The sequence below is a fragment of the Microcebus murinus genome, chromosome 7 (assembly GCF_040939455.1).
Source record: "Microcebus murinus isolate Inina chromosome 7, M.murinus_Inina_mat1.0, whole genome shotgun sequence".
NCBI classification, from domain to species: Eukaryota; Metazoa; Chordata; class Mammalia; order Primates; family Cheirogaleidae; genus Microcebus; species Microcebus murinus.
The window spans coordinates 60,624,919-60,642,164 of record NC_134110.1 but is presented as its reverse complement, the minus strand read 5'-3'; the positions used below and the strand labels follow the sequence as shown (position 1 = coordinate 60,642,164).

At 42.7% G+C, this 17,246-nt stretch overlaps 1 protein-coding gene across 6 annotated transcripts in view; it reads right to left on the bottom strand.

Annotated features, from left to right (window-relative positions):
• Positions 1-17,246, bottom strand: part of NCALD (neurocalcin delta) — a 410,511-nt gene that overhangs the window by 251,047 nt on the left and 142,218 nt on the right. The window lies entirely within an intron of this gene.

Here is a 17,246-nt window from a genome sequence, read left to right as displayed (position 1 = left end):
ACCCAGGAAACCAGCCACTTATGAAAGGATTAATTTTTCCCATGGTTGAATTAAATAAGTACAATTAAACACTACCGATTTATTCTCCTGCCTGGAGGTTGCTTTTATGAATATTTGAATTCAAGACCAATGAATGACAAATTAAGGTGACTTTCAAATTAAATGACCATAGGGAACTTTTCAGCCCCTGTGGATCTTTATATGGCCACATCTGCTGAATGTGGCTTTTTCAGGGATCATAACCTATGGATGTGAACATTTTTTTCTCTAAATACAGTCTTCACTATATATGAATTCCCAGGATCAAAGAGTAATACACACCCTTATTTTTTAGAGCAGGAGCCAGCTTCATCCCAAAGCCAAAAAAATTTAAACTACCTTAAGATGCTGCTTTTGAGCATGTACCATGAGCTTGCCATACACCAAGTTTTTTTGGTACTTAAAGATTGAGGCAGATTGAAGGGGGACACTACAGACCCACTTTACATGATGAAAACCACTGTACACACAGTTAGGCTTCTTATAAAAGGTTATAACCTTGAAAATTCCTTTTTTTTTTTTTTTTTTGGTGGGGTGGACAGAGTCTTGCTCTATCACCCTGGCTAGAGTGCAGTGTCATCATCATGGCTCACTGCAACCTCCAACTCCTGGGCTCAAGCAATCCTCCTGCCTCAGCCTCCCAAGTAGCTGGGACTATAGGCATGTGCCACCACACCCAGCTAATTTTCCTATTTTTTGTAGAGACAGGGGCTGGTCTCACTGAGGCTGGTATTGAACTCCTGACCTCCAGGGATCCTCCTGCCTCTTCCTCCTAGAGTGCCAGGATTACAGGCATAAACCACTGTGCCCAGTCTAAAATTCCTATGGTTTCTTATACTTAAAAAATTCTCTGTACCATTATCGTGTTACATGTGCTCTGTGACCTGGCATAACATAGCACATACTGCAAACTGTAAAGGGCTCAATAAACACACGTTCTTCCCTTCCATCATGGCCTACTTCAGCACCGAAAGGCAGCCCACAGGAATCCACTGGCTATGCAGAGTCCAGAACCCCAAGTGGCCGGATTCTACTAGATAAATATGTTTCTGACATCCAGGCTGAATGCTTCTCAGAATGTGTTCTCCCTTTTGAGCACATTTATCATGGAAGTTCCCCTCCCTCTGGGGTTCTGTCTCTCTGCTACCAGGTAGAGAGGGCTATTGCATCTAACTGGTGGACATGTTTCCTCTTCTTCCCCACCCCTGCCCAGGGGCTCTGCCAAGCGTTTATTTCCTGGTACAGAACCAAGATCTCTTTTCTTTAGGAAAGGTTAGCTAAAAATACCTCAGCCCCCTCTGGTCCTCTAGCCCCACTTCTCCACCCCTATCCTGGCCTGAACAAAGCCATTAATACAAAGCCTCGAATTCCCTTTGTTCTGGAGCTGGTGACATTTGGGAAGGAATGTTATGCAATCTGAATTTTCACCCTCATCTTATTAGAGAGAAACTTAGGTTAAATTGACCATGCAACTAGGCCCACCTGATGGGTTTATCTTTGTGAAAAGACAACTAACAAACCAAAACTATAGAGTTGTGTGTACCTGTTGTGATGGATGTTTTCCACCAGCCCCTTTGAATCCACTCTCTGCCTTTCTCTCCCCCTGCTCGATACTCCAGAAGTTTGAATTTCCTGGAATGTAGCACTGGGTTTTCTTGCCCTCTCTCTGGGCTTTGGTGGGGGTTTGCCAATGTAAGGCCTCGGCAGGTGATCAGACAGAAGGGACGTTGGAGGGTTCACTCTTGCAGCTGCCTTCCTGTGAGTGGATGTGCTCCTCTGTGAGCACAGGGTCCAGGGGCCCCTCCCTCGGCCAAGTTTAGTTCCCTCCAAGGCCCCTTCAGGGTGAGTCCATCATCCCTAGTTGGTCTCCCTTAACCATCCCTACCCTTTGTAAACAGATCTTTCCTTAAACTCTCCAGAATCATCTGCTTGAGTATGCTGTTTCCTGCCTGGATCCTGTGATCGTATTTTCAGTTCACATTCTTCAGAAATGCCTCCCCCTGAGTTTCTACAAACCCTGAGCACCTAGGGAACCAGGGAGAAGAAACAAACCATTAAATAGTTATATATCATCTATAAAAACGGCTCACTCATTCCTCGGACAGTTCTCTGCTTCTAATTCTTTAACTTTCCTAAAGATTTTAATGCCAAAAAAACCTCTATTTAATTAAAATATCATATACCACAATCCCAGGCACTGCATCCAATAGAAAAAGCTTCTGCTTTCAAGACTAATAGTACAGATATAGACTTCTTCCAACATATGGGTTCATGATATAAGTAGTTTTAATAAATATCAGTATGGCAATATGTCATTATGACATCAGATAGTACTATTTACAGAAGAAATGGTCTAAACCTTTAAGAATAAAAGCAAAAACCTGCTCTATAGGACGGCTGACTAATAAATGTTGAAGCTCTTAAGTGAAAGGGGCTTGGAATTCGATATGAAAATTGTCCAGCGATTTCTAAATGACTCAAAAACAACTCTCAGAAGCCTGGGAGATGACGAGCACTGAAGCGTGTTCTTTCCATCAGCGGAAAGGGCTTAAAGGCCTCTCCAAACAACATGCTCTCTCCCCCGTATTCAAAATGAAAGACAAGCCAGAAGCTGTCAAGTGTAACTTTAGCCATGCAGAACCCATTTGAAGAAAACAGAGTACGGCAACATTCTCTTGATTAAGTTTCCTTATGAGCAAGGTTAAAGAAGTGCTAAAAACAAGGCCGGGCGCGGTGGCTCACGCCTGTAATCCTAGCTCTCTGGGAGGCCGAGGCGGGCGGATTGCTCGAGGTCAGGAGTTCGAAACCAGCCTGAGCAAGAGCGAGACCCCGTCTCTACTATAAATAGAAAGAAATTGGCCAACTAATATATATACAAAAAATTAGCTGGGCATGGTGGCGAATGCCTGTAGTCCCAGCTACTTGGGAGGCTGAGGCAGGAGGATTGCTTGAGCCAGGAGTTTGAGGTTGCTGTGAGCTAGGCTGACGCCATGGCACTCACTCTAGCCTAGGCAATAAAGTGAGACTCTGTCTCAAAAAAAAAAAAGAAGTGCTAAAAACAAAATGCACTTGACTTTCCAATCACAGAGAACGCTATGTAACATCCGACTTCTGTGATTCTCCAAGACAACTCTACCCAGGGAGCTCCTGCCATCATCTCTGGTCACATCTTTGGGACTCAGTTTCCCACCTCTGCTGAGAGCTCAGCCTCCCACATGTGTTAGGGGCTGGAACACCTCTCATGGACACCAGCCCCCTAAGCAGTCTATGACAGAGGACACCACAGGCAGGGACATGGGTTTTAGAGAGCTATGGAGCTGGAGGGCCTCCTCAGAGATCAGCTACTTTATCAGAGTCTGAAAGAATCTCTAAACAAGGTCAGCCCTGGGCTCCCCTGTAATGCAGCACTCTGTCCCTTGCTGAGACTGTCACTTAACACCATCTTCGAAACTGAAGGACATCCTCCAAAGCATGTTTCCATTTCTGACTCACCATGGGTCACATCATTGGCTATAAGGCCCTTAAAAAACAATTAAGGAGACTGATCAGACAGCAAAGAAGTCTAGTGGGGCAGTGGTGATGGCTCCTTCTACTTCTCCACCCAACCAGAAGTCCCAGTTTGGTGGCTTGGGAGGTGAGGTCCACCTGCTGCAGGTGAGGCAAGTTCTCCGTTACCTCACCTATATGACCTCGCTGGCCCCGGCCCAGACCCTGTTCTAGGGGCGGGCCTGTGAACATTTAAAGCTACAGTTAAAGAGGCTGGCGTGGGGACAGAGAATCTCATGAATGCTCTGGCAGCTTTAACACATGTTGACAAATGCTGTGTCATTTCTTGTATCTAGAAGTGCAGTTAAATTTTCCTCCTTTCGGATACGGCATGGCTTTAGTGATTTGGTCTAACATTTGATTATGTGGTAGAAGCTGTGCTGTTAGCATGCTAACAAATTTAGGTCAAAAAGGTGATACAGCTTCTGCCTAGTTCGTTCTCTCCCTCCTTCTCCCTCCCTCCCTCCCTCTCTCTCTCTCTCTCTCTCTCTCTCTCTCTCTCTCTCTCTCTCTCACACACACACACACACACACACACACACACAGGATGTTCACGTTTGGAATGCAGCCACCATTCTGCAAGGAAGCCAAGAAGCTGTGGAGAGGCGCATGTGGAGAGGAACTTGGGCCACCCTCACCTCAGGCCTCCTGACACCCGCCCTGCACCTGAGCTCCCAGCCGCCAGCTACCTGAGTGAGCCACCTCGAAGTGCGCTGTCCTGCCTCCAGCCCGGCTGCCCCAGCTGATGCCATGGGAGCAGACATGGGCCTTCCCACTCGGACCAGCTCAGATTGGAGATGCATGAGGCACAGAGATGACTGCTGTGTGAAGCCCCTAGGTCCAGGGGTGATTTGTTGGGCAGCAATAGATAGCCAGAACTTTTCCTGGAAATTCCAGTATGAAACCTGCTAAATATGCCCTCATCCGGTGAGAGCATGGGGGAACGAGACATGAGGCAAACATTATAGCATTCAAACATTATAGCGTCATACTTTTTAAAACTGTGAGAACCTAAATATACCAAAGAACAGCACTTGTGACTTTCATGGTTTGACATTTTACTCAGTTTTAAGGGCTAGAAAAATTGGAAGAGGAAAGGGGGTGAATGTTAACGTCCCTGAGAGCAGATGCCCAGGCCTGAGTGGGCATTCCAAGCGCCACTCCTTCACGTTAGGATCCCTCAAACATGTCTTCTTTCTTCCCAACATGCTTATCTTGGCTGCCAAGATTACTTATACTCAACATTTCTTCCTAGAAGGACCATCAGATCAGATTTTTAAAAACATCCATTCAATCCAATAACATGCAAGGGGTGAGGGTTGAAAGTCAGACGCCTGAGGAGCTCTTTCCTTTTGAAACCATCCTTCCCACCCCTGCAGCAGGAAGTTCCTAAAATTCGCCCATGGCATGTCACTTCCTCGCTCAAGAACAAATGGTCACTCCCTTTTGTTTACTGCATTCAATCTAATTTTCTTGGTCCATCTTTTATAGTAGCAGGGCTTCCCCTCATATACTGAACTGTACTTCCCAATTTGCCTTGGCTATTCCCACCTATGAGCTTTGGTTCATGCCAAGCCATAGGCTCTTACCTATTCCTCTTATTCTGTTAACCATCTTACAAAGTCACGGTCAAGCCTGATCTCAAAAAAACTGGAGGACTGTTGCCTTTTCTCCTGGACCACCGCAGTGGCCAGCAAGCCCCCCTGTCCATTTAAATTCGTACAGCACCCATAATCCACTGCATTCATCTGACATTTATGCAGATTTGTCCATTCTCCACCACTAGATACAGGGCCTTCGAGGGTAGGACTGTATCTCATGCATTCTTACATTGCTCCTCACCACTCCACACATGCCCAGAGCCCAACTCAGTATCTTGAATATCTCATATGCTAAATCACTGCTTATTGGATTAGTGAAATGAACTAAATAATTATGGCAAATGGCTAACAAAGATCCTTCCAGAAATATTTTTATTTTAGCTCTAGTTCCTAATCTTAAGGAAAGAATCTCTAATTGGGCAATTCTGAGCTTGTGCCAGCCAGGTGGGGTTGGGAAGTAAGCGTTGGAGGGAGTGAGGACACTCCAGCAGGGAGGTGGCTGCCAGTGTCCTGTTAGATATGCCCAGGGACCCTGGAATCACACCATCATGGAATGGGCAGGGTCTGAAAGATTGGCCAGCACAAAGATTTATCTTATGTTTATAATGTATACAGAAGGATGCAGAAATTATTTACAGATGAAGACAGTGAAACTCAGAGAGGATATGTAATAAGCCCCCAAATCAGCAGAAATGGCCTCAACCTCAGGTCTCCCAACTCCTGTTCCAGCGTTCTTTGCACTACAAAAAAAAAAACTGGAGGGCCATTGCCTTTTCTCACTAGGCACTCCTCTTTGAAGAGCAAACTATAGGCAATATTTCAGACTAAACAATGGATTGATGTTTTCAAAGTCAATTTTCACTGTGAAGAGTGACCTAGATTGCTAGACATTTCCTTCTCAGGCAAAACCAAAAAAATTTCACTTTTTTTCCTCTCTGGAAAGATATGTTCATGTATCTAACATGGAAGCAATTTTTTCCAAAGGAGAAGGGGATTCTTATCTGAGCACTGCATCATACATTGTCTCTGGGCTGAAAGTGGTGAACCAGATCACTTAATTAGCATGTCCAAAAGAAAAATATAAAAGATAAAATCAGATGCACTAAAAATAAACCCACAAAAAAAGAAAAAATTACAAATTAAACAAATGAAAATTCAAAACCCCAGCAGGATGTGTGCATTTCCTTGAGAAATTGATAAAAAGCCATTGAAATTACCAACCCTTTCCTTTCTGAGGTTCAGCATCACTCCTGTCAGTCTACTAGCAAATAATCCTTTACCAGGCGGATATTCCAGATTCTAAGATGGATTACATCTTTCCACTGACTCTGTCAAAATAGGCCTTTCTCATAATAAGAAGTAATAAAAGCAATGCCCTGGCCTAGATCAATAAGATCTGACAGGTAGACTGACACAGACAGTAGCTCAAAGTCACCTTAAAATGAGATTTTTAATTAAAAGAAATAGCACATCAGAAATGGGCATTCCACAGTGTTTTCAAGTTCTACACTCTATGCTTTGATAAAATGAAGGAAATTAAAAAAGTGTTATATATATATCAGTATATCTGTATCAGATGTAACATACATGCATGTATATATGTATGTGTGTGTATACTGTGTAAACTGAAACCGTATAGCACAGTAGTTCAAAACCCAGACTTTAAAACCAGACCACCTAGTTCAAATCCCAGCTTTGTGACTTACTTCGTGCCATCTAGGAAGTTACTTAAAACACTTTCTAGTTCAGTTTCTTCACCTAAAATGCAGAGTTGTTAATATAAGCTAATTCATAAGGTTGCATAAGGATTCAGTGACAACGCCTATAGTAAACATATAGATGTTGCTGTTATTATTGCTGTTGTGGTTATCGGTGGTGAGGATAAAATTATTAATCTCTGACTGTACATGGTCTTCCCAACCTCTCCTGCTTCTAAGGAGGGTGTATTCTTGCCGGCCAGGTCAGCTACAGGGGTGTTCTCCTGCTGTGCAAAGTCTGAGTCTGGATGTGAGACAACCCCCCAGAGGACATGCAGACTGTGTTTCCCAGGAGAGGTTCCATGCAGCAGGAAGGGTCGTGTGCAGGTTGTGTGGCTTTGGGGAAGATGGCTGCATGTATGAGCCAGACAGTAGCTGTCAGCAGAAAGGAAATAGAGAAGCCAATTAAAAGTGAGATAACAATGTGGAGAGGAAGGGAAGGTGTTGAGCAACTGCAGCACGTGATGGGGCTGAAAAGGAGAGAAGGGTAGTTTTAAGAACTTCCATTTGATGTTCTTTGAGAGACGCAGTAAGGATTGGAATTGCTTTTCCTAATTGATTTTGATTGTTGGATGTTTCCTCCCATGTGATGCTGTCGTGGGATCCCACCTCATGGGAACCTAGATTTATGTGGGCTGGCTGCACAGCAGATTATAAAGAGGGATCGATTTGGAGGATACGGTTTCAGATTTATAACAAGAACAGATGATCACAAAGTGGTAAATGTCACTGAGCAGAACACACGGCTTTCAAAAGGAGCTAAAATATTCCCTCCATGTATTCACTGAAAATACTCTGGCAATAGGTATCCAGGCCATAAAATGTTTTCCCCCTTTATGCAGTACTAATCCATCCTAAAGGAGAAAAGAAACTTTGTACACAAAAAGATACTCATGGCAACATTACTTGCAATAATGAAAAAAAAAAATGGCAACAACCAACCAACCAAATTAGAGCAAATTAACTTAATAGGATGATATGACTTTGTTTAAAATGATAATGTGACAACTTGGAAAAAGTTTTACAACATAATATTAAATTATAAAAACCCAGAAAATTGACACTAATCCTGGAACTGTTCACATTCAGTTTAAAGGACACAGAAAATATTATTGCCCTTAGAGTCGTGTTCTATGGCCCTGTTTGCCGATGCTTTTTTGACTGATGTATCTGCTTCTCCCAGCTTTCAAAATTTTCTTATTTTCCTCAGGCTAAATGACTTTGTGAGACTAACCCTCATCTAACCAAACTGATGGTACCTGCAATTGTCTACCCCAGTTTTAAAAAGATCCCGTCCTAGCCCCTCCATTCTCCTTAGTTTTAGTACAGAAATAACAAGAAAAAGCATTTACACTCATCTTCTGGTTTTGAATCTTTTAAAATTTCACATTCTCTGACAATTGGATTCAGAGAGTTAACAAAGCCTTTCACGGCACATTTCTTTAAATAACAGTCCCAGCACGCCTGGGACAGAAAGCAGAATGCCAAGAACAGAGCTTTTGTTGAAAGCCTGTGTGATCCTCCAACATACTCTGCAGATTTAGTCCTGATTTTTTATTTAAGACTTGATGAAAAGGAGAGAAACATCACATCTTAACACCATTCATTCACTCATTCATTCCACAAAAGAGCACCAAGTATGCACTGGACACTGATTTTGGTACCAATTATGTCACAGCCCCAACTTGCAAAACGTGCATAGAGCAGGTAATTTTTGTGCAATGTGATGAGAGCCTTGAGAGAGAAAGTATGGGCAGACCTAGGGGGTAGAACTCAGCCAGCATTGAGGAAGGAAGGGAGGGAGACAGCATTCTACTGAAACTCAGTCCTGATGAATTCAAAGCAATCAAGTAGAAAGAATGAAGGAACAGGCCCAATTCAGATTCTGCATTCTTGTATTCTCTCAGACTCCCATAGCATTAGGGTAAGCAACATTCTCCTACACCAAGCCCCCCACCACCACTTCAATAATAGATGCTATAAAAGTAACTTGTGGAGCACACTCTCTTTAGCAAACAGTAGATGAACTAATATCCTCTGACTGTCCAGTGTGGGCCAGGCCCTCACACCAACCACTGATCTTGCCATTTTGGTTTCTCTGTCCTAGACAAAAAGATTCTCTCTCTCCATTTTGGCCTGGCTTTAATTTAGCTCTATGGATAGCAATGGCAGAAAGTAATTTATTTGGGTCTTAGCAGAAAAGAAGATATATTTTGTTGAGGTGGTAGAGGGCACGGTGAATCATCCTTTGTCTGGCATTGTAAGGACAGCATCCTATTTTTACATAAAAGATTCATCCTCTCCGATTCTGACAGGGCCCTGAGCCGCCTCGGTGTAGCAGGCTGGAGAAACCACACATCGAGACAGTCTTTGTGGCAACTGCTATGTCGGCTGGTGCTCCTGACCTCTCCCGGCAACACCACCGATGTCACTTGCTCCCAGGAGGCTCCCTTAGAGCTTCACATAGGATGCGAGTTTGAGAAAAAACAGTCAACATTGATCTATCTCCATTGTAATCCCATTAACACAAAAACTTTAACCTTAATCTTCATATTTTGACCTCCTGAATAAAATTTCAACAGGAAAGGAAAAAACAACTTGGAAACATGCAGATGTTTGCAAGAGTTATCCACGACATAAATGGTACCAACTCATGTGCCTGAGTTCTCCGTCCAGGCAGGTAGGAGTCAAGAAAGTTCAGGGAGGACCAAGGGGGTCGGAGGCTTTTGATGCCAAGAGAGAAAGGTGAGACAGGGCCCTGAAGAGACAGGTCGACAGAGCTCAGCAAACCACCTGCAAGTGCCAAGGCAGGAGCCATGGAAAGTCCAGAACCATTTCAGAAGGTCACTGATCACTGTCCAGGGCAAAAGGGGTCTCCTAAAGAGGACAGTCCTCTTGAAAACCCTTAGGAAAATGTCTCATGGGGGACTTGCCATGTCACTTGTCCATGATTCCACCACAGCTAGTTTTTTGTTCTGGCACTGGAGTGAATCTCTGTTTCTTTGGTTGAGCACCAGCTAAAGCAGCTGGCTTCATTTATGGGTCATACTATACCAAAAGTACATTACTAACGTATTGTAAGATGCTCACGTTATGAAAGTCACATGAGAACTGAAGCCATCTGAGCAAGAGGGACAGGCAAATAGAATTGCTGGTACTATGCAAATGTCCAGTGTGCTTGTTGACATTCTCTCTCTCTCTCCCCTGCCCCTGTTCCCTCCTTCCCTCCACGGCCCTAATCACATATGGTTGAACTCTGATAAGTAAAGGTATGTAACCTTTTGCCAAGGTCAAGTAAATTTTATGAATTTCTATTATTAAACTGAAATCATATGTATTATTTATAAAGGCTGAAAATATAAACTACTTCAAAGAAATATTAAAATACACAAGGATAGACAATACATTCTGGATTAATAAAGAAAACCAAAGCATTAAGGAGATCTTTGCTCTGTTTTGTGACTGACAGGAAAGAGGTCAACCATGCAGGTCCACACCATAATAATATGAGTGGCTAATATCCCAGCTTTGCCACTTACCAGCTGGCTAACCTTGAGCAAAGTCATTAACATCACTGTGCCTAAATAACAGATGGGAATAATAATGGGTTATTGTAAAGACAAAGAGTTAACACTTGAGAAGCACTCAGAGTAGTTTCTGGAACAGGGTCATTGCATCAGGATTCCAGGGTGACATTTCCATTGCTGTCCATGGGGGAGGCACAGCACCCAGCAGGTGCTCACTCGATATTTACTATTTATCATTTACAGAGTTCTTACTATGTACTGAGTCATGGGCCATGTGATTTTTGAGGATTTTCTTGAAAATCGTAACCTATGGAGTGATGCTATAAGATAGGTACTCATTATTTCTATTTTTGAAATAAAAAAACTAAGGCACAGAAAGTGTAAATAACTTGTCCAAAACAAGCCAAGGAACCAGGATTCAGACACTGGTGGCCTAACTCAACAGATGGGACTTTCACCAGCCACACTGACCGTAGAGACAAGCATGGGGGGGGGTGTCAAAGGGACAAGTCGTTCTTAGGTTAAGTTAATCAATTAACACAATTAATCCAAAAGCTCTCTTTACAGGAAAAAAAAAATGAGAGCAAATCACTGCCTTCATTTCCAGAACGGGTAGCCCAGGGCTCATTACCTGTTGCCACCACCTTTTCCCTGGCGCCAAGAAAATCTGGAATGCCAAACCCCAAATCAAAACGTATCATCAGTTGTCTTCAAAGACCTTTCACGCCCACAGGTCCCAACAAGGGCAACTGTCATTAGTGAAAGACGCAAACCACTAGGCAGATAGCAGAAAGGTCAACACAAATACATCTGCTAACTTACTGAGCAACCCATGTCCCAGAAAAGCTGAGAGAAGCTCCATTGCTCAAGGGGGAACAAGCATTTCAGTCCTTAGCTTTTGAACTCTTTCTTGCTGTTCAAGGAGTAACACAGACTGAGGATTCCACAGTAAAGCAGTAACTCCCAATGGACAGCAGGGGTGGGTCTGACACAGAATAGGGGTGTGGAGCTCTGACAGTCGCCCCCTTGGTCCCACCACTGCCCCTGCCTCTCCATACTCTGACTCTCTGTGGCATGTGATTGTCTGTTGAATTTGGGACATTCTGCACTTTCACAAGCTAGAAGGACATAGACTTCTTGAGGGAGGGTGGCAGGACAAGCTCCAGAATCAAAGTGGGTTGAAATCTTGACTCTACCACCTATCGCTGTGTGACTTGCCAGAGTCCCTTGGGTCCTCGAGTCTCAGTTTCCTCATATATACAATTGGGGCATGAATGATATCTTGCTTATGGAGCTGATATGAAAGTTAAACCTATGTCGGCTCCCAAAAGTTGTTCTTTGGGGCTGAAGATTGATTGAAAGTAGTACATTTTTTTTCGTTAACTTACAAGGACATAGCATTAAAATGAGTGTTAAGCTCTTCAAAGTGATTGCCTTAAGAATGTCTCTAGGCAGCACTTTTTCCTAAGACTTCTTTTGCTTAACACATGTCTGGAACTTCTGTGGAATAGCCTTCAGCATGAATACCTTTGGTGATCTCTTTCCTTTGGGAATGCATTGTGACCAAAATGCTCATTCAGAGCCACCGAGGAATGAGAAGAGGAGAATCCTTTTGGTCAAATGTCAGAAGCAACTATGAAGTCCCGGTCTGGTCCCAGTACCTGTCTGCAGCCCCATCAGCTGCCATCCTCCACACTCAGAGTCCCTCAAACCATCTCATGCCCCAGCAGGGCCTTTCCTGTTCCCAGGGCTCCTCAGGGGCTACTGCTGCCAATGAAATGTCACAGCCTTCTCCTCCTGATTCATCCAGAAAGATCCATTTATCTGCCAAGCCAAGCCCACGTGTCAACCCTCTGTGAAGCTTCTCCTCTGTCAAGAAGCCACAAAAGCACAGCAGTTAAGAAGGCAGACCTGAGATTCCAAGCACAAGGGCCAAGAAAAAGAAGCAGAGCAAGGTGGTTACAGGCACAGGCCCGGGGAGTCACACCACCGGCGTCTGAATCCTGCCTCCACGACGTGGTCACCACCTTTGTGATCTCAGACAAGTTACTTCCCCTCCCCAAGTCCCAGATCCCTCAATAGTGAAATAGGATAAAGAGTAGTGGCTACTTCAAAGGTTTTTTTTGGAGTTTATATAAAGTACCTAGGACAGCACCCAGCAAATGGTTGTTTAATAAAGTCCTAAACCTACCATCTGTCAGCTGGGTGACCCTGAGTGGGTTATTTAACTTTTTTGCATCTCAATTTTTTGACTTTGAAATGAGGATAAGAACAATAGCATGTACTTCATAGAATCTTTGGGGATTAAATGAAACAGCATATGTAACTTGACTAGTATACAATGTATGGGGCCTGTAAATAGCAGGATTTCAACAAAGTGGGAGTTTAGCTCGTTTCTTCTGCACTCCACAACACGTTATTTATATCTCTATTGTGGCACATGTCAAATTATATTCTAATAGCTCAGGCCAGGAACTTCTTGAGGACAGGAACTGTGCCATTATTCTTCTGATAAAGGGAAAACCTGTTCAGCCGGCAACTAGGATGTTAGGAAAGATCTGAAAATTTAAACAGAAACCAAAAACTTGCATAACTGTATTATGACTCACAACATCAAAAAACTGTATCAAACCATGACATATAAGACAAACTAAATTCAGACTCTTAACACCTGCTCATTCAGACACATATGTTCTAAATAAGACCACAGACAAACTGATCTAACGATAACTTCACACAAAGTCGTGTGTCCTCAAGATAAGAACACTGATTGTTCCAGCAACTTCCTAGTTTACAAATTCTGACCAATCTCTGCCAAGAGTATCCTATGACCAACTCCAGCCCTGCAAACTCTACAGATAATCTTCCTTAAGAAGATTCCACCTGCTGGAATGCCCCAAAATTCTCAGTGACGTGCACTCTCCCTTGTTCCAGCAAGCTAATAAACCTCACTTTGTTTGACTATGGTGTGTTCCTGGCAGTCTTTGTTTGGAGGGCTTCAACACATTTTGGTATGCCAAGGGCTTGGTGCAGTACCTGGTACTAAGCCGGCATCCACTAAATTGTGTCTTGAACAAAAGAATGGAGTAATGAGACTGTTTTGCTTTTGTAACTTGTGACTTCTGAAGATAATTCTAAATAGGCAGTTTCAAAATTATCAAGAAGCCTTGAGGAGACCATGTATATATAATTTTCCAAGCTGCATACCTTATAGAGCTATCCTCAACTGAAAATATGCAATCAAGGATGCTAATTAAAAGCAAGTCTTTTTCTTGTGCGTTTATACACATTGGGTATAATTTCTGGCCTACAGGAGATTACATACCAACCAAGGACACAGGCAAATAAGCAAGTGGACATGGTCTATGTTCCACAGCACCAAGCATGCGGTCTTGCCCATAGTAGCTATTCACAAAATTTCTTCATTGGTGACTGACAGGGGTTTTACTCTGTAACTAATAACTGGCTAAGGGTTCTCAAGCAGAGGCAGAGCCTAAAAAATGTGATGGTCTAGGAAGCCCATTATGGCAAGAGCAAGGAGAAACCGTGAGCAGATAGGCTTGCTGGAGGTCGCCTTGTAGGAAGGTCCCTGCCTACAGAAGGAACAATGGGAAAGGAAATGACTCTGTCTTGCAAAGCTAGAAGAGATAATCATGGCAACTAACTGAACTTGAGAGACTATGAAAGACAACAGAGTTAAAGATGCATCAATATTTACCACTACACTGATTTGGAAAATGATCCTGATGCAGACAAGAGCAGTAGCAAAGGACAGAGATTATCTTTACATCAGTGCTAATACCAATTTTCATAGGGTCCTAGCTCGTAATTTAGGTGAAAGCAAGTTAGCATGGTGTTGTATTAACCACTACCCACCTGCTCTAACACCTGGCACAGTTCAGAGCAGTAAGAGCAAAATAGGTCTTGGTATCTACTTAGAGTAAGTGACTATAAGCACCTTACTGATTCTAGCTACTCAAAGTCATAACACTTCTATCTTAAGGCATGACGGATTTTTTTTTTTAACCTTTGCTCAACATTTCAATTAAACTTATTTAAGCTCTGAGAGTTGAGGACCCTCAAACTTCATTTAAGCTAATTGACCACTGGAGTGAATAGCTTATGATTATTTTTTTTTACCTTTTTCTTAACACATTCATAATACAAAGAAAACAGCCAATATAACTGAAGACAAAGCCAGGCCAGACATTTTTTCCAGGCTAGGAAACAAAGGAAACACAGTCAAGCCTGATAACTGTGTAAACCAACGAACAACATAAATAAATAAATAATATTTTTAAAAAGCATGATTTTATTTTGTTTTATTGTGGAGCCTTTTAGAGGAAGGTAGCTTTTTGCCCAAGAATGCATCACAAATAGGGAAAGGGAAAGTTGAATTAAATAGGACAAAACATCACAGCAAATACAAGGCTGATAAGCTTTCTCTGTATTATCATGTTTAAAGATTCGATGTAAAGTATTTCAGAGAGGTAGTCCACAAGGAAAATGAAAATCAACCATGAATTTCTTTTCCCAGGAATGCAATCTTCTGGGCATGCCGTTTTGTTACTCACTAAAAACTCCCTGTTAAAGAAAACATTTTCAGGTTCCTCCATTCAAACTGTTGCAACCAATCTATTTTCAGCTCTGTTTCTCTGAGCCGCACAGCAGAAGTTCTTACACCATCCTGGAACCAGGTTTGTTTAAAGCTGGCGAAAGCATTCAAGATTGTTTTGTTGCTTTGCTTTTGTTTTCAAATAACTGATAACTGAGGGTAGAGGGGCTACAGTGAATGTTTTTTCCCAGAAATAGTCCTTTCTACCACTGGGGTCATCTGTGTCAATTTTCATTAAATAATTCATGCACAAATAATCAATGAACAACTGGAAATGATTATTTAGTAATTACATTTAGTTCCAACAGAAACAACCCATTAGGACAATGAAAGCATACAGGCTATGACAGCCACTTTTAACTCTGAAAATGCCAGTTGAGGCGACCAATAACACAAACTATGCTGGTCCCTCAGAGGCCTTGGAGGGCAAATTCAGCCCCTGCTCACCACAGAGTGAGGCTAAGAAAATTCAGGCAAACAGGGTCTGACTTCATGCACTAAAACATCAGAACTTCAGGCTGGGGGTGGGAGGTAGTAAATCAATAAAAACTGGCTCTTTTAAAAAAACAAAACAAAACTTAATTTGCTCATTAATTCAATGCATCTACTTTGCAATTCTTCCACACCTAATGTCACACATTATAATTTGGGGGGCTCAACTGCAATGGGCCATTTTGATGGTACTCCCCATCTCCCCTCCATAATACCCCCTACCATACCCCACCTCTGCCTCCCATACAGTCCACACTCCCCTGCCCTCTTGCCCCTGCTGGGCTTGACTAATAGGAGACACCAGCCAAAGTTGGGAGGGTGGGAGGCACGCAATGGGGTGCTGTTCTCCTACTCTCTGTTCCTCTACAGTGTCAGACAATAGTTATGGCCCTTGACAGCTCTGTCAAGTGGCCCTTTCTCCGTGATTAGTACCTCACTGGACTCCACTCTTGGCTGCTCTTGTTCCTGTGGCCCAGGGTGGCAATGGCTTTCCACTGCTGGGAGCCAGACCACTTCGTGTCTATTGCTGTAACGCTGCCCACTGGTCTGCAACAGCCTTTTCATTAAATTCTCTTTATTCTAACCCTCAGAGGTGAACTCTGTTTCCTGCCAAGACCCTCATGCAACCACTTTCAAAATAGATAAAGAAGGGCTCCTTTTCTGGCTGACAATGACAAGGAAACACAAAAGATGACCCATATCTATGAAAAATATGCATGAGCAAAACGAGCCTCCAACAAGCCTTTTGTTTTAGCAAACTTAATGTATTTCATGTCAAACAATGTCAAAAAATGGAAAATATAGCTAATATTCCTCTTCTAACTTCTACTCCTTGGTTGAAATGAAGGGAAAAAAACCCTACCTATGTCCAGCATCAAATATAAAAAAGAAAAACCCACTGGATAAACCCCAGCAAAGTCCAGTTCTAAAAACTAGTGTGATTCGGTATAAGTCCCATGGATGCTTGAATAATACGAGCTCTTTCTCATTCGTGTTCTTATTCCTTTGCAATTACAAAAAAAGTGAAGAACATTTTCTGAATCGTGTTCTTTAGTTCCCAGAATTTGATTTGCTATACCACAGAAAGGGTAATCATCTCTTCTTTCAAAAACTAGAGCCAAGTAGCAAAATAGAAAGAAAAAAATAAATAAACACTGTTTTATCCAAATCTTACAAGGTAGTATGTATTACTTTTAAAATCTGTTGGGCCTCAGAAACCAAAACCCCAAAAATGGCATTTTGATATGCTGAACTGAAGAAGCCTCCAGGTCTGACATTCCCATAGCACAGGAGTAAAGACAAAATTCCTTTTTCTGCCTAAGATCAGACCTACCAACGGGGGCAGTTGTTTTTTCTTCCCTACCCTGTAAGACCAAGAATGTAACCATACCTGAACAGATCCTTTCACAAGATACTGTACAAGTTAATCTCTATTCCCTGATCCATTCCTTCTCCCTAGTAATCCTTTACTGCCCTCAACAGAATTCCCCTTCTCCCCACTCCCATAACCTGTTTTGCCAGGGTGGCATATAAGCTCCTGAACCCCGCTGGGGGCTGAGCAATCATGCTGTTGTTCTCCCTCTGTACATGTTAGGAAATTTGTATGGCTTTTATCCAATTGATCTGCCTTTTGTAAGCTTATTTTTCAGCAAACCTACAGAGGGAGAAG